Below are 24969 nucleotides of genomic sequence, written 5' to 3'. Positions count from 1 at the left end.
CGCCTTGTACCAGCCAGCCACTCCTGCCCTCCCTCCAGTCATCTGACTCACCCACATTCTCCTCCCACAATAATGTTTTTACTATAATTCACTATATACAGACGTTATATATAAGTATCTACATGTTTTGTTCACCATAACTGTACATCTAAGCTTGTATGGTGAGTAAAGGCACAAAGATGTGGCTACTCACACAGTCAGCTGATCGGCGGCCGCCCTCAAGGCCAAACGCACTAATATTTCTCCTCCAACTGTACTGTGGGGTGTTATTACGCTATATACACACATTATATATAAATATCTACCTGTTCTATTCACCATACTTGTACAAAAAAACTGGTATGGTGCCCAAAGACCATCGTGGTAACCAGTAAACAACACCATCGTCTGCACGGTGGCGTCGTGCAGACGACGCCACCACCCTCAATAAAATGGCGGCTCCAAACCTTCTCTTGCTGTTTATACCCTCTATACACACGTTATATATAAGTATCTACATTTGTGTTCACCATAGCGAACCACTAAGCTGGTATGCTGAGTGCAGTCAATAAAAGGTGGCCACATACAGTCAAAAGACATCGCCACCACCTTCCCTCCCACAGCATTACTCCTCCTTCCATGGCGCACAGCGCTAAATATCACCACAATCCTGCTATTATCAGAACCCTGGTCAGTTTTATCACAGTCCGGGGTCTTCTGTAATAATATCATCGCTACATAATAGCATGAACAAGTATAATTTGGCATTTTTAGCCGATGCTGTGGTCACAAGCTGAACAGCAGTGCTGTTAGCTCATGCTGCGTGCGTCAGGCTTGGTTGCTCACTCAATACTGAGGCCAATAACACCCGGGAGTTTGGCCCACGATTTTTTAAAAAAGTGGCGTCTGTTTACAAGAGCCCTGATGAAGGTGTGGTGAACCCTGTGTATCCGCGGGCTGTTTAAATCTTGCGTAGTACTCCAACACATCATATGACGTGATGCGCAGTTGACTGGAACAACGTCCAGCACGTCATATGACGTGATGCGCACTTTAAGGGTTAACAAGGCTTAAATTACATTCTCTAGAAAGGCGAAGAACTATGGGTAGCATGAATGAGGTGTACAAGTGGATGAATGTATTTAGGAAAGGGGATATTATTAGGGTGTTAAGAGCATCAACACAAGACAGAACATGAAACAATGGATTTAAATTTAATACGTTTATATTTATGAAAGACCTGGAGTAAATACTGGTTCGTTAACACGGTTGTTGATTTGTGGAACCAATTACCGCGAAACATGTTGGAGGTGGAGTCCCTTCATTGTTTCAAATGTGGGTTAGATATGTATATGAGTGGGGATTGGGTGGATATAAATAAGAGCTGCTTCTTATGGGTCAAAAGGCATTCTGCCTTTACCTTTATTCCTATGTTATTATGGAAAGGCGAAGAGTTAGGGGTGTCATGATAGATGTGTACAAGTGGATACATTAATATAACAAAGGGGGATATTAATGGGGGTATTAAAAGTATTAACACAAGACAGAACACGAAACAATGGGTATAAATGGGGTAAGTTTAGATTTTAGAAAGAACCTGGATAAATACTGCTTCGGTAACTAAGTTGTGATTTCTGGAACCAATTACCGCGTAACGTGGTGGTCCCTTGGTTGGTTCAAACGTGGGTTGGACATGTATATGGTAGGGATTTGGTATTTATAAATAGTAACTACCTCATATGGGCCAATAGGCTTTCTGCAGTTACTTTCATTCTTATGTTCTTATATATATATATATATATATATATATATATATATATATATATATATATATCAACTATGGTATTTGTGCTTGGGGTTCTACTACCCAAAATCATTTATGTCCTCTAATTACTCAACACAAAGCTGCTATTAGGACAATATCCAATTCTGGCCCCAGACATCACTCGGTACCCCTACTCAAATCTCTGAATATGTTAGACATTAAGTCACTGCACAATCTCTCATGTGTATTATACATATATAAAACGCTGAACTGTAATGCCAATCCTGACCTCAAAAGCTTCATAGAAGGTTGTAACAGAACCCATGAGCACTACACCAGAAATAAATACAGTTTTGATATTCCTAGAGTACGACTTAATCAAACTAGAAATGCTCGACAAATCAAGGGACCCAGAATGTGGAATGACCTTCTCAACCATGTTAAAGACTGTACCTCTCTCAACCAGTTTAAGATAAAAACGAAGCTATACCTAATAAATTCCCTGTAACCTACCTTACCCCTCTATTGTCAACCAATGTCTGTTTTTTTTTTTAAATGGCGCTGTTTGTCGACCTAATTGTATTTGTGCTGCTTTTTCAGCAATGTTCCCCCCTTTTTATCTCTTTTTTTTTATTTGTTCTCAACTCATTTTATTCTTTATGCTCAATTAGTATTAAGCTTTAGTCATTTAAGTTTTTCATGCCCGAAACACTTTGCGTAATAGTGGCTTTAGGCATTGTATGTACTAGCCCTATCTATAAATCCATCACTTTGTAAAATCTCTTGTATATATGTACCTTACCTAAATAAACATTTTATTTGATTTTGATTTGATATATATATATATATATATATATATATATATATATATATAAGCACATACTTGCTTGAACCACAAGTGAAGATCAACAATCTTTAGACAACACCCACCAGTGGGCCTCGAACCCAGAAAGCACAACTACCTTACAGTAGCTGCCATAACTAGTACGCCTTAACCCACTACATCAAATCAGACCCTTAAAAGAGATAGAGATTTCGAGGTATTTACCTCAAATATCCCCACCTCCCAAGAGCAACCAGATTAGTGAGGGGTTACTACACGTTTTTCATCAAGCCACTGTCAATGTGGGAGAACTCGTGTCTATGCTATAAGCACATACTTGCTTGAACCACAAGTGAAGATTAACAATCTTTAGACAACACTGACCAATGGGCCTCGTGATTTATTGTAATTAATTACTGAGCTCATTTTTTTCTTAAGTTCATACTAATTATAGGTTCACAACTAAGCTATATTAAATAATTGATTTTTGAGATTATCTTTACTTTACGATTATTATTTGTCTTTTTATTTTTTGCTATATATTATTCTTGTCAGTCTACTGTTTTTTTCTTCTCTCTTAACCTAACTACTGTATCTACGTTTATTGTTGCGTTTTGCTACAATTACTTTCTATTTACAGCAGTTTTAGTATTTAACTGTTCCTGTAATTGCTTATCTTATTGTATCGTGACATTATTGTATCTATATGCTTATTGATATTGATCCTGATCAAAATCTTCTGTCTCATACCCACACAAATCAGCACATTGATCAACATTATTGCAGGTATTACACAGCAAATCTTGCAAAAAACAAACTCCTAAATAGCACCTGCTTTTCAGTTTACAACCAAAATGTTAGGTCACTTGGTAAACAAGTAAAGACTATACCCAACTCTACAATTTAGCTGGTTATAAGGCCATTCACAACTGCAGGCCTAATAAAAAAGGAGGTGGCACAGCAATATATTACAAAGATACCTTCATCTGCAATAGTGTCATCAGTGATAGAGATGACTATTGTGAATATGCCTTTGCCAAGTTCTCAAGTAAATCCCTTAAATCCTCTCTGACTATCGGTGCCATCTATAGATTTCCTAATTCCCAACATAGCTTCATTCTCAGATAACGTAAAGAATCTTATCATAAATAACAATCTCAATAAAAATCACATCATTCTGGGAGGTGATTTCAATATTGACCTGGGTCTTCAAAACAACCCTCAAGTTGACTATTTCCGTAACAGCATGCACTCCTGTATGCTAATCCCCACAATCACCAAGCCCACCCAAGTCACTCAAACATCTGCCACTACCCTGGATCACTTATGGACTAATATAACAGCTCCCCTTACATCTGAGGTAATCTATGACAGAACAACTGACCACTATCCTAGCTTCCTCATAGCAAACATGGACACAGCACCACCGAAAGCAAGAAACTCATTTAGGCTACACAGTGAATCAGCTTTAGGCAATCTTTCTAATGCACTTCACAATATTAACTGGGAATCTGAATTTAATAATACACAGGATATAAACTCATTAACTAACCTCTTTCTCTCCAAAACTCTAAGCCTCTACAACACTCAGTCCCCTCCTTACCAAACAAGTAACTGATAAAAGAAAAAATAACCCGTGGCTCACAAGTGGCATAATCAAATCAATCAACAAAAAACATGAATATGAAAAGAAATTTAGGTTTGGCCTAGTTACAAAGGAAGTAGTTAAGAGGTACTCATCAGTGCTTACTAGTATCATAAAAAAAGCTAAACTTTCATATTATGAGACTAGATTCAAAGAAGCAAAAGGCAACACGAAAAGCACATGGAAAACCATCTCTAATATCCTAGGAACTAAACAACACTCCCACAATCAGATAACACTCTCTAAGGATGGCCTTACACCGTCCTCTGATTTAGAAATGGCGAATGAATTTAATAGCTTCTTTTCATCGGTTGGTGCTAAACTTGCCAGTAAAATCCCACAGACTCGGACACATATCAACACATATCTCTCAGGCAGCTATCCAAACTATCTTCTCCTCTCACCAGTCAGCCCGACAGATGTTGTGTCCATCATACACTCACTAAAAACCAAAGATGGGAGCATCAGTGAAATACCATCTATTATATACAAGAGCGCCTACCACGCCCTTGCCCCACCTATAGCTCTGCTGTTCAACAAATCCCTTGAGTGTCATACCTTCCCTGATATCCTTAAAAAAGCAAGAGTAACAATAGTTCATAAAGGAGGTAATCTGGCAGACATAAACAATTATAGATCAATATCAAACCTACCCATACTATCAAAAATATTTGAAAAAATTATCTACAAACAGCTTTACTCCTACCTCACAAAATTTGACATTCTTAGCCCCTGTCAGTTTGGCTTCTGCTCCCAAAAGAGTACCAACGATGCAATTATTAATCTCCTTGATATAATTTACTCAGCCCTTGACAAAAATGAGTTTCCGATTGGACTCTTCATTGACCTGAGAAAGGCCTTTGATACTGTTAATCACAATTACCTCTTACGTAAACTCCATCATTATGGAATTCGAGGCCATACACTGGACTATATCCAATCCTATCTTAGTGATAGACACCAATGTGTAGCCATCAATAATATAACCACTCCCACTCTACCAATAACCGTTGGAGTGCCACAGGGCAGCATTTTGGGACCTCTCTTATTTCTTATTTACATCAATGATCTGCCTAACGTCTCTAACATTCTGAAACCTATTTTGTTTGCTGATGATACTACCCTCATCTACTCTAACCCCAACCCACATACACTAAATAATGTTGTTAATAATGAACTAAAAAAAGTCCACTTATGGATGTCAACCAACAAACTAACACTTAAAATAGAAAAGACCTACTACATCTTATTTGGAAGCAAATCTACAAATGCAATTCAGCTTCAGATAGATAATGTAAACATTAGCAATAAAAATGATGGAAAGTTTCTTGGCCTATTCCTAGACAAGAGACTCAACTTCAGTACCCACATACAACACATAACTAAGAAAGTCTCTAAAACAGTTGGTATACTCTCCAAAATCAGATATTATGTACCTAACTCTGCTCTCATCTCTCTATATTATGCACTAATCTATCCCTATCTTAATTATGGTATCTATGCATGGGGTTCAACCACTGCAAACCATCTCAAGTCCATCATTACCCAGCAAAAATCTGCTTTCGGAATAATAACAAATTCTGCTTTCAGACAACACTCAGCCCCCCTTGTTTAACTCCCTAAACATGCTAAACATAATCTCACTCCACAAATTCTCTTGTGTCAACTACATTTACAAAACCCTGTTCTTAAATGCAAATCCTGCTCTGAAACTCTCCCTGGACAGATGTAATAGGACCCATTATCACCACACCAGAAATAAATATCTCTTTGAAATACCCAGAGTCAAACTTAATTTGTGTAAACACTCTATGCAAATAAAGGGACCCAGTCTATGGAACTCACTCCCTATTGAATTGAAAAGCTGTCCAACTTTTGCATCATTCAAAAACAATACTAAAAAGTACCTAATTTCATCTTCATAGTTTTTTACCTTTTGCTTTAAAACTGCACTGTATCTATTGCTACCCAATCTCCCAATCTTTATGTACCCAATATGAACATCTTTATCATTGCGATCATTGCTGTCTTTTTGTATGTACTGTCAATCTGCTGTATGGTGTCTATTAATCTTGTTTAAATTACCAATCAAGCTGTCAATGTAATCAGTCAGAGCTTTAATATACCAATGTGCTTTAATATACTTACTAATCTCTCTCATCTCATTTTTTTTCTTGCAATGTATTTGTTATCATTTTATTAATTCTGATAGAATTTACCTACTTAAAATTATCTGTTAGATTAAGGACCTGCCCGAAACGCTGCGCGTACTAGTGGCTTTACAAGAGTGCAATTACTGTACTATACTATGTATTCTCACAAACCCAATGTACCTTCTTGTATATAAATAAATAAATAAATAAAGTAAGTGAAACTCAACACAGAATTCTACTCGAATGCCTCCTTCAGCTCCTGCAGACGTCTGACATCAGGTGTCTGTATAAAAATGTCGTCAACATATCTGCAGTATATGACAGGCTTCATGTTCATTCCAACTAAGACCTTCTGTTTGATGGTACCCATGTAGAAGTTCGCAAACAGGACACCTAGGGGAGAACCCATGGCGACCCCATCTACTTGCTTATACATGTGCCCATCAGGGCTCAAGAAGGGTGCCTCTTTAGTACAAGCTTGGAGTAGTTTCCTTAGAATATTTTCTGGTATGTCAAGAGGATTACAGGCCGGATCACAATACACTCTGTCCGCTATCATCCCGATTGTTTCATCCACAGGTACGTTTGTAAACGGTGATTCTACGTCCAATGAGGCTCTTATCCCTGTGGCCCGTGTTCTCCGCAGTAAGTCGACAAATTCCTTTGGAGACTTCAGGCTGAAAGCACAAGGTACATAAAGAGTCAGCAAACCATTGAGTCACTTCGCCAGTCTGTACGTGGGGTTTGGGTATCTGGCTGATGATTGGCCGAAGTGGGTTTCCAGGCTTGTGTGTCTTGACATTTCCATACGCATACCCTGGTTTGTATTCCCCAATAATCTTTGGCAGGTGGAGTCCGGATTTCTTGGCGTTCACAGTTTCGATCAATCTGTTTACCTTTGTTTTCAATTCGGCTGTCCTGTACTTCGTTACCCTTTGGAATTTAGTTTGGTCAGAGAGTATGAGGTTCATTTTCGCCAGATATTCGTCTTTTTTAAGAATGTAGTATATTGGCGATTTGTCACCTCTCCTGACGACTATCTCCTTGTTCTCACGAAGGCTCTTAGCTGCCGCTTTGAGCTCGGGGGACAGTATGGTGCTTCTGTAGTTGCCTCGAATCTTTCCTCCTTCTGCAATAAGTTCTGCTTGCAAGGTGTCTTTGGTGGTGACCTTCTTTTGTGTCTCAAGGTCGAATATGTCATCCAACAGGATCTCCAACTTCACTTTCCGGGCCATCTCACCTGGTCTGGACATAACGTGACAGTTTATGCCCAGATTTAGGAGAGTTACTTGGTCCTCAGTGAGGTTGATTCCTGCAAGATTCAGGAAGGTTCAGCAAGTTGATGAAGAACTCTGTAGGGTAATGCAGGTCCAAGTCAACAACGGCTTCTCCAGTGGTTTCGTTGAAGACATCATAAAAAGGAAAGTGATATGCAATGCAACCTCTGAAGAGTCAACTAACACAACACCTGTACCCCTTATTAGACTATTTTGCAGAAACTTCTTTTCCACAGCTCATAAAACGGAGGAAAGGGTCCTGAAAGATATTGGTAATAGGAACGTTATCCCTACAGACAAAAATCAGAAGATACAATTGACCATTTACTATAAAACCAAAAAAACGGCCAAACTACTCATGAAAAACTCTCCAGACACAAAGCAGAATACCTTAAAAGAGACCAACGTCGTCTATGCCTTCAAATGTCCACTTGGGGACTGTAAGCCCCAAAGAACTCAGTATATAGGCAAGACAACAACATCTCTTTCCAGGCGATTAACAATGCATAAGCAACAGGGCTCCATTAAGGAACATATAATCTCTTCCCACAACCAGACCATCACCAGAGAAGTTTTAACAAACAACACAGAAATCATCGATAGATACAGCAATAGCAGGCGGCTTGACATCTGCGAGGCACTATACATCAAAAAGTCAACAGAAATCAACAGCCAATTAATGCACAATTGTATTCTTCCCACTTCAAGACTCCGTACCAATATAGAAGCATCAGTATAGTATAGGCCAGTAGGCCCATTGCAGTTACTTCCATTCTTCCCTTTCACTTATCCAATTTATACCCATTGAACCGTGTTCTGTCTTGTGTTGGTCAAAAGTTTGTTTACCTCGTCCAAAACTGTTTCAACATATCACCTCACCCAAATACAAGTATATAAGACAAGCTGTTTAGCGTTAGAATTAGTAAAACTTTGTTAAGTGTTTTCAGGTTACAGTTGTGTGTGTGTGTGTAAACTAAAGTCTTTGAAAATGTAATACGTTATTACAAAATGTGTTCAAGTGCCGCGTCAGACTAGAAATAAAAATAAATTTTGGAGAATTTATTTTTCAATTGCCATCGACAGTAAAAAGAAACATAAGAAATATTGAGAAAATTCGTGTTAGAATTATTAATCTTACTTTTTCGGTCATATTTAATAATAATAATAATATATATATATATATATATATATATATATATATATATATATATATATATATATATATATATATATATGTATATATATATATATATATATATATATATATATATATATATATATATATATATATATATATATATATATATATATATATATATATATATATTGTGACGGTAAAGTGTTGGAGTGTTGATGTTCGGCAGTCCTCCAGTGGCAGGTGGCAATGCCTTGTCACACTTACAGAAAAAAAAAAGAGACTGCTTGCCTGTTTGTCTGTGGTAAGGTAATGGGAAGACACGCAAAACACAAAATATAAACAATGAAATTTTAATTGCTTAGAAAACAAGATATGAACAAAGACAATCCCTTGGCTTACGTAAAATTCAAAACAAGTCAACAAACAAAACAACATGAATAATTAATAAATGTGAAATTTACAATAAAACAAAATAATGTACAAGACAATAATAATAATCAGGTGCTGAAAATATTGGCTAAAGCTGCCACCTCCCTTAGTACACGACAGCCTGGGCTTAGTCTACCAGAGAGAGATGTCAACTTCTAAGAGCACAAAGATATTCTGAGGAGGACGGCGTGAGCTGGCCCAGACGTCGACTCAGGTAGAGGGCGTGAGTGCAGGTGCAGGTGCTGTCGGCGATACACCAGCCAATCAGGAGCAGGCAGGCGGAGAATGGATAGTTTGCTCATTGACGACGGGTGGAGAGCCGGTATGTCTGGTGGTGTAAGGTATGCTTTGCTTCCTGGGCAAAACGTTTTGTGATACTGGTGGACGTATCTTTAATGTAGTATCTTGTACTTGTAAAATGACGTAAATGATATAGGGAAGAGCAGGCTCAATCTCTCTTGAAAGAGATTATCGTCACAACTCTCCCCCGAAGCCTGCGGTTCCGGAAGAAGTTACGTCTTCATGTGGTAGAGTGACAGGTGGAGCTGCCTCTACTTCATAGACTCTGGAGAGGGCGTCGGCTATGATGTGGTCAGACCCCTTGATGTAGAGATCTCCAGGTTGAATTTCTGCAGATATCAAGCCCATTGTACAAGCCGTTGAGTGTTGAATTGGGCTTGCTGCAGGAGGTTTAGGGTGTTGTGGTCCGTGTAGATGGTGGTAGACCGAGCACTTTTCAGGTATTGTTTGAAGTGCTGCAAGTTCAGGACGCTGAGTAGCTCCCTGTCGATTGTGCTGTAGTTCCCTGTAGCTGTGGTCGCTAACAGGTATATTCTCCTCGCCTTGTTGTTGTATTAGGTCACCCCCGATGCTGGTACCACTGGCGTCGACATGCAGGATGAAAGGCTTGGTGATATTTGGCGAGGCGAGAATAGAATTAGAATATGGCAAAGGAGCACTATTATTGTCCTGAAAATAGTTATGAAGATCAGTTAGGATTTCCGAATTGGAAAGCGCTGACTCAGTGTCAGTGCTTTCGGGAGGAGAAGCAGGGAAGGTCTCACTGTGGATGTATGGACCTTTAAAGGAAGAATATGCTACTAACACAGTGGGAGGAGTACCGTTATATAGCTTCAGGAGGTTGACGTGGCACAACTGGGTCTTCCACCACTTATCTGGAGTCTCTAGAACGTAGTTGTGGTTGTTTCTGCACTCCTTGATGCGGTAGGGTCCTGAAAACCTGTTTTGCAAGGGAGAACCTGGGATAGGGAAATAGGCCAGCACGAAGTCTCCCGGTTTAAATTTCCTTACTTTGCTGTTCTGGTCGTAATGAGTCTTCATCCTCTCCTGTGCTTTCAATAGATTATCCTTAGCAAAGTTATGCACCCTCTCTAGAATGTGTTGTAGGTTTTGAAGAAACTGGGGCACATTCTGATGCTCACTGAAGGTGGCATCACGTAGAGAGTCTTTAAAAGCTTTGAGAGGAGTACGGCACTTACGTCCGTAGAGCATCTCATAAGGAGATACTCCTAGAGACTCATTGGGAAGACTTCTAAATATACACATGATTAGATCTAGTTGTTTATCCCAATCCTTAGAGGTTTCATTGCAAAACTTCTTCAGGAGTGCTTTAATAGTCTGATGATTACGCTCAAGAGAACCCTGTGAAGAAGGATGATAGGCGCTGGACAATACCTGTGTGATGTTGAACTCTTCCAGTGTCCTCTTGAAGAGATCACTGGTGAAGTTGGTGCCACAGTCACTCTGAACCTCCCTTGGAAATCCATACTGGGTGAAGATCTTCAATAAGTGTTTCACCACAGTAGCAGCCGTAATGTTCTTTACTGGAACTGCTATGGGGAATCTGGTGGTAGGACACAGCATGGTTAGTATATAGGCGTTGCCAGAACTGGTCCGAGGTAAAGGACCAACACAGTCTATAATAAGTCTGTGGAAAGGTTCTGCAGGCACCTGGATGGGTGTCAGTGGTGCTCTGGGGATAGAGATGTTCGGTTTACCTGCCATCTGACATGTATGACACTGTTTGACGTACTGTTTGACACTATTTACCATACCTGGCCAGTAGTAGTCTTGACGGATTCCGTGGTAGGTCTTGTTAAAACCGTAGTGCGAAAGAGCTCCGTGGGCCAGGTGTAGAATAGTGGGCCGCAGGCTGGCAGGAATCACTAGTTGTTCGATGTTGGCCCAATCGTCCTCCTCCTTCAGTTTACTGGGTCTGTATCTGCGGTAGAGCAACTCGTTCTCTAGAAAGAACCCAGGAATACTGACAGGTTGAGTCTCAGCCTGGAAGAATAATGGTGTCAAGGTAAGATCTTCCCTCTGTAACTTACGGAACTCCAACGTGGTAAGATTCGGAGGTAGTTTCTGAGGGTCTTGAGGGACAGCGGTAGCAGTAGAGTCAGCTGGCTGTGGTCGTGCAGCTTGTGCACGGGTGGTCACTAAAACCGGAGGAGAAACTTCATCACTCTCTTGAACCTTTGCTGGAACATACTCAAAGATGGGATTATCCATTGCAGAGGTACACACCTGGGGTTTGTCCATGACGATCAGGTTGGTCGGTTGCAGTTCTTCTGCCAAGTCGTTGCCCAGGAGAAGTTGTACTCCAGGCATGGGAAAAGGCTTTTCCCTGATGGCGTCTTGGACTTCACCGGTCACGAAGGGACAATCCAGGTGGACTTTGGCGAGTGGATAAGGAGTGGTAGCAGTGAGGTCAGTGATGAAGACGGTTTCCCCGGTGTAGGCGATATTGGGCACAGCTGATTTCAAAATAATTGATTGAAGAGCCGCTGTATCCCTCAAGATCTTCAGTTTGAAACGTCCCTCCGGATCTGAACCGTTGGTAGAGACAGTTCCAGGATACAGGTGTTTACTGAAGAGAGAAAGATCATTAACACGAACACCAACATTCATCACAGGCTTACCGGACTTAGGAGGAGTCTGTTTGGGTTTAGTGGATTCAATATTACCTTTGTATTGAGACTTACCACATTTATCTATGGTATGTCCATAGAGTCTACAATACTTACAGTACGATTGCGAGCCAGCTTGATCGGTACTCACTTTCTCTTAACTGTACCAAGACTTCTTACTGGAAGGTGGTTCTGGTGTCAGCTGGTGGATGAGGCTGTGTCAGCCGACTTAGCACACTTTAGGTAGTCGGTCTCTTCTTTATCTGCTAAATATAAACTGACAGGAGGCGGCACACGCCTCAAAAATTCTTCAACTAGCATGAGGTTGACGAGTTCTGCAAAGGTAGAGACATGTGCTGCTTCCAGCCATTTCATAAAATATCTCCTTTTGGTATTAGCAAATTCTAGAAAGGTAGTGGTACTTGCCTTTAGGTGGTCACAGAATTTTCTTCGGTAGCTTTCGGTGGAGAGAAGGTAGGCGTCCAACACTGCTTGTTTCAGAGTCTGGTAGTCATTCTCAGACGCCAAAGTACTGAGTGTAACTGCAGCTCTACCTGTGAGATGTACTCTGAGAAGGGTAGCCCATTGGTCGGCAGGCCAGCTAAGTTGATTAGCAAAGGTCTCAAAGGTGGTAAAAAATACGTCGACTTCTGTCTCTACGAATGGTGGCATTAACTTACTTGCATGTGAGATATTGAAACTTACTGGAAGACTGGCGGTAGCTTGCTGGTGTTGAGTGAGGTGTGTAGTTTCCAACGCGAATTCTTGTTGACGACATTCCATAGCCAGAGCTGCTTGTTTGTCATGCTCGCGTTGCATCTCCAGGTGACGATGTTTTGCTTCAAGCTGTACTTGCTCACGCTCACGGAGTATTGCAGTTTCACGTTCCTTGAGGGCGACTTCACGTTCCTGTTCTTCTTTCCTCAAGGCGGCTTCCTCTTTCCTTAGTGCAGCTTCTCGTTCTTTTATTTGTAGGGCTTCTTTTGCCAGGGTCGCTTTTCATTCCTTTTCTTCCTTTAGTATTGCAGCTGTTTCCCTTTGTTGTTCTCGTTCGATCTTGGCAAGTTCTAGTTTGAGTTTCATCGTTGCCAAATCAGGTTTATCTGCAATAGAGTAAGTTTCGTGAGTTTCAGAGTCAATCTTACCTTCCTCTAAGAGATGATCCAGTAACAGGTTATGCAGTTCATTTTTGTTGCCTCCATGGGGAACATCTAGTCGATACTCATGTGCAAGAGTTTGTAATTCAGTCCTCTTGGCACGACTTAAGTTCCCTATTTCACCTGCTGGATCTGCACGGAAATCTTGGAGACGAAACATGGTGAAATTAGCAAATAAATGTACAACGAATATACTGTTGTGATATGGTGAATGTCAGAAACAGGACAACGTGACAACTGGTACCTATCCTGTGGAATCGTTAACAATTAATGTTAATTTCAAGATGGTAAATGATTAATAAATCAAGATCGCAGGAAATCTTGTACCCGGTACTCAATGTAAAAGGATAAGGGCAAGAAAATCCTACTAAGTAAGCGAAACTGAGTTTCTAAAACAAATGAAACATTTAATTGCCTCAAAAGTGAATTAGGTAGTCCAAGAATGTAGGCATACCTTGCCGAGTCTCTATAGGACATAAGCAAGTTTTTTGCACTGAAATGAAATATGATACTTACAGAATTAGCGAACTTTTGTGCTCTGAAAAAAGAAAGCTACCTAAGTAAATATCATCATCTCTGACCGACGTGTAGGGGTGCGAGGTGTCAACTGGTGACGAGAACTGCTGCTGAGGTCCCAATTCAGCAAGAAAGTTCGTGCTAGAGGAACTATGGCCCTCTTTATCCTCCTACCATCGGGTTGCAGAAGATTAGGTGCTCTTGACCCGGGGACAGCCCACAGTACCAGGGTACCAATACAGTATGATGATCTGCCGAAATTTTAAGAAATATCCTAGGGACAAAAGATAGTAAACACGAGTAATAACACGGAGGGAGAGATGACCAATTAAGAAAATGACTGAGGCCTACAGTCACCACGTAATCCAAAGTTGTCTCACACTCACCATATGCTACTCTCGGAATGCACAATACACACAGCACCATAAGAAAATAAAATTGAATATTGAAAATAGTGAAAAGCTACTGTACCAAAGCCAAATACGCTTACCACAAATTTACGTTCTGGTACTAGTACCTGAGTGAAGCTCCTAGGACAGGCCCCAATGAAATGTGACGGTAAAGTGTTGGAGTGTTGATGTTCGGCAGTCCTCCAATGGCAGGTGGCAATGCCTTGTCACACTTACAGAAAAAAAAAGAGACTGCTTGCCTGTTTGTCTGTGGTAAGGTAATGGGAAGACACGCAAAACACAAAATATAAACAATGAAATTTTAATTACTTTAGAAAACAAGATATGAACAAAGACAATCCCTTGGCTTACGTAAAATTCAAAACAAGTAACAAACAAAACAACATGAATAATTAATAAATGTGAAATTTACTCTAAAACAAAATAATGTACAAGACAATAATGATAATCAGGTGCTGAGAATATTGGCTAAAGCACATTTGTACACCTCCCTTAGTACACGATAGCCAGGGCTTAGTCTACCAGAGAGAGATGTCAACTTCTAAGAGCACAAAGATATTCTGAGGAGGACGGCGTGAGCTGGCCCAGACGTCGACTCGGGTAGAGGGCGTGAGTGCAGGTGCAGGTGCTGTCGGCGATACACCAGCCAATCAGGAGCAGGCAGGCGGAGAATGGGTAGTTTGCTCGTTGACGACGGGTGGAGAGCCGGTGTGTCTGGTGGTGCAAGGTACGCTTTGCTTCCTGGGCAAAACGTTTTGTGATACTGGTGGACGTATCTTTAACCCTCAAACCGCTAGGGGCCCAAATGGAATTCACACCCACAGGCGCAACAAAAAAAAAAATTCCAAAAAATTCTTTCGTCTTATAGAAGTGTTCATTTTTATTCCCTGATCACGGAAAAAATAACAAAAAAATCGTATGTGGCATATTTTAGCCGCAATAGGGTAGGGAAGTGTGGCAAAAAAGGGGAGTTGGCAGAGCCTTCGCCAGACGAGGTCTACTCCGCCCGAGCTGTCAGACGGCAGTTGCCACAAATATATTATTACCTAATTATTACAATGTCTCTTGATTGATTTTTTCTTAGTTTTTTTGCAGTAATATTATTCCATACAGTGAATTGTGGTATATTTATATTATAAAATGTGTGAACCATCGCTGTACTCAAAATTATGGTGTGCATATTAGTGATTCAATTATTATGTTCATAAAACAATAAACAAATAGTTTTGCTGTTGTTACACTATATACACAGGTTATATATAAGTATTTGCATGTTTTGTACACCATAACGAACTACTAAGTTGGTCTTGTGAGTCAAAAAGCAACGAGGAGTGACTGCCAAACACCAGCGAGCCACTCACTGCCACTCCCTCCCTCAAGACCTCCTCACTCACCCTCATTCACCTCCTACAATACTCTTTCTGTATTTATTCACTATACACAGACGTTATATATACATATTTACATGTTTTGTTCACCATAACTGTACATCTAAGCTTGTATGGTGAGTAAAGGCCACAAAGACGTAGCTACTCACACAGTCAGCTGATCGGCGGCCGCCCTCAAGGCCAGACGCACTAATATTTGTCCTTCAACAATATTGTTTGTGGTGTTATTACGCTATATACACATATTATATATAAGTATCTACCTGTTTTATTCACCATACCTGAACAAATCAGCTGGTAAGGTGCCCAAAGACCATAGTGGCCATCAGTAAACACCATGCCAAGACGTGCAGACGACGCTCTTCCCTCACCAAAATGGCAGCTCCCAACCTACTCCTCTCGCTGTTATCACACTCTATACACACGTTATATATAAGTATCTACATTTCTGTTCACCATATCGAACCACTAAGCTGGTATGGTGAGTGCAGTCAATAAATGGTGGCCACACACAGTCAGAAGACGACGCCACAACCCTCCCTCGCACAGCCTTACGCCTCCCTCCATGGAGCACAGCGCTAAATATCACCACAATCCTGCTATTATCAGAATCCTGGTCAGTTTTATCACAATCAGGGGGCTTCAGTAATACTATCACTGCTAAATAATAGCAGTATCATATATATTATGGTATTTGTAGGCGATGCTGTGGTCACAAGCTGAACAGCGGTGCTGTGAGCTCGTGCTGTGTGCGCCAGCCTTGGTGGCTTGCTCAATACTGACGCTGTAACACCCAAGAATGTTGGCCTGGATTTTTTTTCTAGGTGGCATCTGGCAACTATCGGTCGTGGCTGTACAATAGCTGCCCCTATCCCAGGCGGGGAGTTTAAATTATAGCGCTAGACACGAAATCATATATAAATGATGTGCGCGGTTTCGGTTTTGTCACTGATATCATTTATATATGATATGCGCGGCTTGAGGGTTAATGTAGTATCTTGTACTTGTAAAATGACGTAAATGATATAGGGAAGAGCAGGCTCAATCTCTCTTGAAAGAGATTATTGTCACAATATATATATATATATTTTTTTTTTTTTTTTTTTGAGATATATACAAGAGTTGTTACATTCTTGTACAGCCACTAGTATGCGTAGCGTTTCGGGCACGTCCCTGGAATACGATCCCCTGCCGCGAAGAATCGTTTTTTCATCCAAGTACACATTTTACTGTTGCGTTAAACAGAGGCTACAGTTAAGGAATTGCGCCCAGTAAATCCTCCCTGGCCAGGATACGAACCCATGACATAGCGCTCGCGGAACGCGAGGCGAGTGTCTTACCACTACACCACGGAGACTGTGCTATATATATATATATATATATATATATATATATATATATATATATATATATATATATATATGTATATATATATATATATATATATATGTATATATATATATATATATATATATATATATATATATATATATATATATATATATATATATATATATATATATCTCCAGACACAAAACAGAACGCTTTAAAAGAGACTAACGTCGTCTATGCCTTCAAATGCCCACTTGGGGACTGTAAGCTCCAAAAAACCCAGTATATAGGCAAGACAACAACATCTCTTTCTAGGCATTTAACGATGCATAAGCAACAGGGCTCCATTAAGGAACATATAATCTCTTCCCACAACCAAACCATCGCCAGAGAAATCCTAGTAAACAACACAGAAATCATCGATAGATACAGCGATAGCAGGCGGCTTGACGTTTGCGAGGCACTACACATCAAGAAGTCAACACCAGCAATCAACAGCCAATTATTGCACAACTATATTCTACCCACCTCAAGACTCCGCTCCAATATAGAAGCATCAAGAAATATGGACCAATAGGCTTTCTACAAACACTTCTATTCAATACCCATTGTTTGTGTTCTGTCTTGTGTTGATACTTTTAATACCCTATTAATATCCCCTCTTGTTCTGTCTTGTGTTAATGCCACATCACCCCTCCCACCTCACTCAAATGTAGATATAAAATCGGAGATACGTAAGTTCTAATCAGTTGTGTATTTGTGAACTAAAGTCTTTGAAAATGTAATAAGTTTTACGAAACGCGCCCGTGTCGCGTCAGACTAGAAATAAAAATGAATTTTGGAGAATTGATTTTTGATTTACCTCCAACAGTGAAGCGTAATGTACGAAAGATTGAGAAAATTCGTGTTAGAATTATTAATCTTACTTTTTCGGTCATATTTAATAATATATATATATATATATATATATATATATATATATATATATATATATATATATATATATATATATATATATATATATATGTATATGTATATTTATTCAGCGCACCACTTGGTTTCCGAACCTCTTGGGGACGAGACCCATTGGTTATCGTGTAAGTTCATAAACGAGAAATCAAGGGGAAAAAATTAGAAATGCAAAAAAAAAAAAAAAAATTATTGAAAAATGTATGAAAAACTCTAGGGGACAAAATCGACAGGTTCATAACATAAATATGACCGTATTTTGTTTGTACACACTATTAAGTGAAGTCCTGATCCACTTATGTTGATCGATGTTGATGAACTATAGTTATTTATATGGAAGAGGTGGTGGTGGATGTTGATGATGTTGGGTTAACTGAGTCAACATGTGATGAGTCATGTGCAGGTGATTCAATGCGAACTTTCTTGTAAGCCATTGCAAAAGACTCTTTAATTGACATTTGTTTCATTCCCTTTGATCATGTTATTAAAAACTTCAAATACAAATTGTACAGACTCATTATGTCCTTATAGTTTCAAACTCTCTATAACTCGTGTCCATAAATGCCAGAATGCCTTCAAAATGTTGCTGAACTTTTTCCTTATTATATTTTTCCTTTAACGCTTCTTCATCCTCTTCCTCTCCCTCTTCATTGCACTCTTCTGGCTTTTTTGCTTCACATACTAATTCTATAATTTCATCATCAGTCATGTTTCAATTGTTTGGACTTCTTCGTCAAAATCTATTCACCTATCTATGTCATCTTCTATTGTTTCAGTCACAAGTTCTGCTCTCAGCTCAGGGGACTTAATCCCCTTGACAAAGGTTAGCAGTTCTTCTCTTAATTTTTTCCTCTCGCTAATTTTCTTCACCGCAAATCCTTCAAAATCTGCCCCGTCATCTTCTTAGGAAACAGACTTGACATGGGCCAAAGTTTTTTCCAACCATTTCTTAGTGTTGTCTGCTGTACCTCATCCTACGCACTAGCAATAGTCCAGATAGCTGACTTTATTGTGAAGACTGTATAAAAGTCCATTATTGTTCCTAGTTGATTATTAAGACGTCTGGCAAACATCCTCTGATAATCTGGCTAACAGGGACAAGTGTTAGGGTTATCGGAGGCCCTCCCTCCACCAGCGACACACCTCCCCAAACTCCCATACACTCGCTCATAGAGGTCCCCATCCATGCCTGCCTGCCAGCCAGCCAGTCAGCCAGCCAGCCAGCCAGCCAGCCAGCCAGCCAGCCAGCCAGCCAGCCTGCCTGCCTGCCTGCCTGCCTACCAGCCAGCCAGCCTGCCTACTAGCCTGCTTTCCTGACTGCCAGCCTGTCTACCAGCCTGTCTACCAGCCTGTCTACCAGCCTGCCTTCCTGACTGCCAACCAGCCTGCCTGCCTGCCTGCCAGCCAGTCAGCCAGCCTGCCTGCCTGCCTGCCTGCCTGCCATCCAGCCTGCCCCTCTCTACCTGCCTGCCTTCCTGACTGCCAGCCTGCCTTCTTGACTGCCTGCCTGTCTGCCTGCCTGCCTGCCTCTCTGCCTGCCTTCCTCTGTGACATCCTGCTAATGGGTCGAGTGTGTTAGACTTATCTTCGGGAATCAGCCGGTCTCTTCCCCGCCACCGACACCCTCTTCCCCTACATACATTACACACACTCTTAAAGGTCATGTGGTTCAACTCAACATCCATCCCTCCCAGCCTGCCTGCCTGCCAGCCAGCCAGCCAGCCAGCCTGCCTGCCAGCCTGCCTGCCAGCCTGCCTGCCAGTCTGCCTGCCTCCCTCTCTGCCTGCCAGCCTGCCTGCCTGCCTGCCTCCCTCTCTGCCTGCCATCCAGCCTGCCTCCCTCTCTGCCTGCCAGCCTGCCTCCCTCTCTGCCTGCCAGCCTGCCTCCCTCTCTGCCTGCCAGCCTGCCTCCCTCTCTGCCTGCCAGCCTGCCTCCCTCTCTGCCTGCCAGCCTGCCTCCCTCTCTGCCTGCCAGCCTGCCTCCCTCTCTGCCTGCCAGCCTGCCTGCCAGTCAGCCTCCCTCTGTGCCAGCCTGCCTGCCTCCCAGTCAGCTTCCCTCTGTGCCAGCCTGCCTGCCTCCCAGTCAGCCTCCCTCTGTGCCAGCCTGCCTGCCTCCCAGTCAGCCTCCCTCTGTGCCAGCCTGCCTGCCTGCCAGCCAGCCTGCCTGCCAGCCAGCCTCCTAGCCTGCCTCTCTGCTGGCCGGCCTGCCTGCCTGCCTCTCTACTAGCCGGCCTGCCTGCCTGCCTCTCTGCCTGCCAGCCTCCCTCTGTGCCAGTCTGCCAGCCTCCCTCTGTGCCAGCCTGCCTGCCTCTCTGCTGGCCGGCCTGCCTGCCTCTGCTGGCCGGCCTTCCTGCCTGCCTCTCTGCTGGCCGACCTGCCTGCCTCCCTCTCTGCCTGCCAGCCTGCCTCTGTCTCTGCCTGCCAGCCTGCCTGCCTCCCAGTCAGCCTCCCTCTGTGCCAGCCTGCCTGCCTGCCAGCCAGCCTCCTAGCCTGCCTCTCTGCTGGCCGGCCTGCCTGCCTGCCAGCCAGCCTCACTTGAAACTAAATTTTATAACTAATTCATCCAAATCTACACTACATAAGTATGTTCAAGTTATTACTTACCCTTGCTGATGACTCCTGTTGGCGTATGGAAGATGGTGAGGAGGGGGGAGGAGGAGAGGTGTTACTGTTTGAAAGGGGAGTTCCCTTCCATTATAACAGGTAGTAAAGATTTTTCTGGAGTGCACTCTCTGGCATGTTTTGCCTAGTGGCACATACCACTAGGTCCTGGTTGTGGTTTACTGCTTGATTTTCACACAACAAAACGATCCATTGAAGATTGTTTTTCCCTTCTTTGCAACACTTGTCTGTAGTAAGACATCACATTGTCATTTAAAAGGTCAATGCAACGGACTTCTACAGCTTTATCTGGGTGAGTTTTTTCAACAAAACTTTGCAGTTCTTCCCATACTTCACACATTTTCTTAATGAGGAAGGGACATCCTTTACTACCTCTACTCAACTATTTTCTTAGGTTGAACCTTACCACTGGCTTTCTTGGGACCCATGGCGAGATACATAGTAACAACTTTTATGCTCAAATGGCCAAAAATCTGACAAAAAACTGTAAATCCTTGTGAAGAATTCAGGTGGGATAGTCACTGGGTGCAAGGCTCTGGTAAACTGAGGCGCGATCGCCATGCCACCACCCGCTAGGTCGGCCCGTACGCGTATCAACACCCTTGTATCCCGAGGCAACGCTCATATCCTGATCCAAATTTTCCGAGTAAATCCTGCTCGTAACCAGAAAAACTCGTAACCAGGGATGCTCGTAATCCGAGGTACCACTGTATACTACAAATGCAGTGGGGCCTCGACTTACAAATTTAATCCGTTCCCCAGAGAAGGGTTGTAAGTCAAAAATTCGTAAGTTGAAACAAATTTTTCCATAAGAAATAATGTAAATTGAATTAATCTGTTCTACACACCCAAAAATATTAACTTAACAATACATTTTATAAAGAATACTACTCATATTTTTCATACACAACACAATCAGGTATAAATATAAACCATAAATAAAATAAGAACATTTAACTGCACTACTTTTACTGAGGACTCTTGTTGGCTCCCTCTCTCTTCACCACGGAAGATGGTGAAGAGGGAGGGAGGAGCGGTGTTGATGTATAGGGAGGATGAGGAGGAGGGGGGGGGGAAGGTGAGACTGTCCCCTGCTCACCTTGAACGCTTTCTTATCTGCATCACTGGATCCAGATTTTCCTTTCAAATATTTTACCACCACTGTTATGTGGCAGCCAGTCAGAACCAGTCACTTGCAGTCACTAGGTCAGTCAAGCATTCACAGCCAAGCCAGTCACAGGCAGTCATAACCAAAGACAGTCAAGCATTCACTGTTGTGGTAGAAACCAGTTATGCATTTACGGTCAGTCACGCATTTACAGTCAATCGGGCATTCACAGTCAATCAGGCTTTCACAGTCAATCAGGCTTTCACAGTTGCACCCAGTCAGTTAGCAAACAATAAGTTTAATTTCAGGCACTCAGGAAGTCTGCCTCCCGACCTGTCACAAGGAAGCCCACCATATTAATACTGTACTGTCCATATGGCTGGGAGGGGTACAGCTGGGGGGAAGGGGGAAAAGCCAGTGTGTGGGATGGAGGGATGAAGGTATAGTAGCGGAGAGGGTGTGGGATGGGGGGGATGAAGGTATAGTAGCGGAGAGGGTGTGGGATGGGGGGGATGAAGGTATAGTAGCGGAGAGGGTGTGGGATGGGGGGATGGAGGTATAGTAGCGGAGAGGGTGTGGGATGGGGGGGATGGAGGTATAGTAGCGGAGAGGGTGTGGGATGGGGGGGATGGAGGTATAGTAGCGGAGAGGGTGTGGGATGGGGGGGATGAAGGTATAGTAGCGGAGAGGGTGTGGGATGGGGGGGATGGAGGTATAGTAGCGGAGAGGGTGTGGGATGGGGGGGATGAAGGTATAGTAGCGGAGAGGGTGTGGGATGGGGGGGATGAAGGTATAGTAGCGGAGAGGGTGTGGGATGGGGGGGATGAAGGTATAGTAGCGGAGAGGGTGTGGGATGGGGGGGATGAAGGTATAGTAGCGGAGAGGGTGTGGGATGGGGGGGATGAAGGTATAGTAGCGGAGAGGGTGTGGGATGGGGGGATGGAGGTATAGTAGCGGAGAGGGTGTGGGATGGGGGGGATGGAGGTATAGTAGCGGAGAGGGTGTGGGATGGGGGGGATGAAGGTATAGTAGCGGAGAGGGTGTGGGATGGGGGGATGGAGGTATAGTAGCGGAGAGGGTGTGGGATGGGGGGATGGAGGTATAGTAGCGGAGAGGGTGTGGGATGGGGGGATGGAGGTATAGTAGCGGAGAGGGTGTGGGATGGGGGGGATGGAGGTATAGTAGCGGAGAGGGTGTGGGATGGGGGGGATGAAGGTATAGTAGCGGAGAGGGTGTGGGATGGGGGGATGGAGGTATAGTAGCGGAGAGGGTGTGGGATGGGGGGATGGAGGTATAGTAGCGGAGAGGGTGTGGGATGGGGGGATGGAGGTATAGTAGCGGAGAGGGTGTGGGATGGGGGGATGGAGGTATAGTAGCGGAGAGGGTGTGGGATGGGGGGATGGAGGTATAGTAGCGGAGAGGGTGTGGGATGGGGGGGATGGAGGTATAGTAGCGGAGAGGGTGTGGGATGGGGGGATGGAGGTATAGTAGCGGAGAGGGTGTGGGATGGGGGGGATGGAGGTAGCAAGGAGGGTGCGGGATGAGGGGATGGAGGTAGCGGCGAGGGTGCGGATTGGAAGTAGCGGGGAGGGTGAGGGATAGGGGATGGAGGTAGTGGGCAGGGACCGGTGAATGGGTGTCTTGGGGAGAGTCCGGGGTGGGGACCAGCATCTGTACTCACCTAATTGTGCTTGCAGGGGTTGAGCTTTGGCTCTTTGGTCCCGCCTCTCAACTGTCAATCAACTGGTGTACAGATTCCTGAGCCTACTGGGCTCTATCATATCTACATTTGAAACTGTGTATGGAGTCAGCCTCCACCACATCACTTCCTAGTGCATTCCATTTATTAACTACTCTGACACTGAAAAAATTATTTCAAACGTCTCTGTGGCTCATCTAGGTACTAAGTTTCCACCTGTGTCCCCTTGTTCGTGTCCCACCCGTGCTGAAGAGTTTGTCTTCTCAATTCACTTGAGAATTTTGTAGGTGGTTATCATGTCTCCCCTTACTCTTCTGTTTTCTAGGGATGTGAGGTTTAGCTCCTTTAGCCTTTCCTCGTAGCTCATTCCTCTCAGTTCCAGGACAAGCCTGGTGGCATACCGCTGAATCTTCTCTAACTTTATCTTGTGTTTAACTAGGTATGGACTCTAGGTTGGAGCTGCATACTCCAGGATTGGTCTTACATAAGTGGTATACAGGGTCCTGAATGATTCCTTACACAAGATTCTAAAGGCAGTTCTTATGTTGGCTGTTAAGTCCTAGCTGGTACACTCACGCCACTGCCAACCGCTATCCACCCACCCACTCTTGCCACCCATCCTGCTACTCATCTGCTCACCCACTGTCTCCAGACCGCCTGACATGATTCTAAAGCTGGTGTTTTTAAAAGATTTTCCTTCCCGTTCCCATCCCACCAGCCTCCTTGTCCCACTCGCCTGCCATCCATCCATCCATCCAGTTCCCACACCATCCATTCATCCAGTCCCCCTCCACCATCCATCTGGTCCCCTCACCATCCATCCAGTCCCCTCACCATCCATCCAGTCCCCTCACCATCCATCTAGTTCCCCCACCATCCATCCAGTACCCTTATCATCCATCCTGTTGTCCTCACAAATACAATATTCAAGTGTGATTGTCACTAGGCGGATGACACTGGTAAGCTGAAGCGTGGTCGCCCATGCCACCAGGCACCATACACTCGGTTGACCCTTACTTGTATCAACAAAGTCGCTAGTTAAGGCAAAGGTCGTAAGTCGAGTCGCATTTTCCGACGAAATTTAAGTTGTAACTCAAAAAATTTGGAAGTAGGGGCAGTCGTAAGTCGAGGTACCACTGTACAGACACCCACACAAAGGTTCAGGCTGATGAATTTCTAGATTACTATCAAGGTGACTATCAAGGAATGAGACAGGCACTGCAAAACATCTGGAGGGAGCTGATAGGTGAATATGACATGGAAGCCTCATGGCAAAATATTAAGGTCATCATGGAACTCGTTCAAAAACATGTGCCCAAAAGGAGAAAGAAACAAAAGGGAACTAGATGGATGTCTCAGGCAGTAAAACAAGCATTGATAACTAAGAGGAACCTCAGGAAAACGTATAATTCATGATGGGCATCACTGATTATGAGATATATAAAAGGGCACTAAACTTAGCCACCTAGGAAATTAGATCAGCCAAAAGGAACTACGAAAGAAAACTTGCCCAAAACATAAAGATCCAAAGTCGTTCTATGCCTATACAAGAAGTAAAACCAAAACTAAGGACTCAGTAGGACGTTTAACCACCTCACTGCGCAGAGCGCCTGTAGGCGCAAGATCGGGG

At 43.0% G+C, this 24969-nt stretch overlaps 1 protein-coding gene across 1 annotated transcript in view; it reads right to left on the bottom strand.

Moving 5' to 3' along the window:
* LOC123761588 (zinc finger protein 436) overlaps positions 1 to 24969 on the bottom strand; it is a 111248-nt gene that overhangs the window by 37537 nt on the left and 48742 nt on the right.

This window comes from Procambarus clarkii, chromosome 24 (genome assembly GCF_040958095.1).
Source record: "Procambarus clarkii isolate CNS0578487 chromosome 24, FALCON_Pclarkii_2.0, whole genome shotgun sequence".
In the NCBI taxonomy this organism is placed as follows: Eukaryota; Metazoa; Arthropoda; class Malacostraca; order Decapoda; family Cambaridae; genus Procambarus; species Procambarus clarkii.
This window is presented reverse-complemented; position numbering and strand designations above follow the sequence as displayed.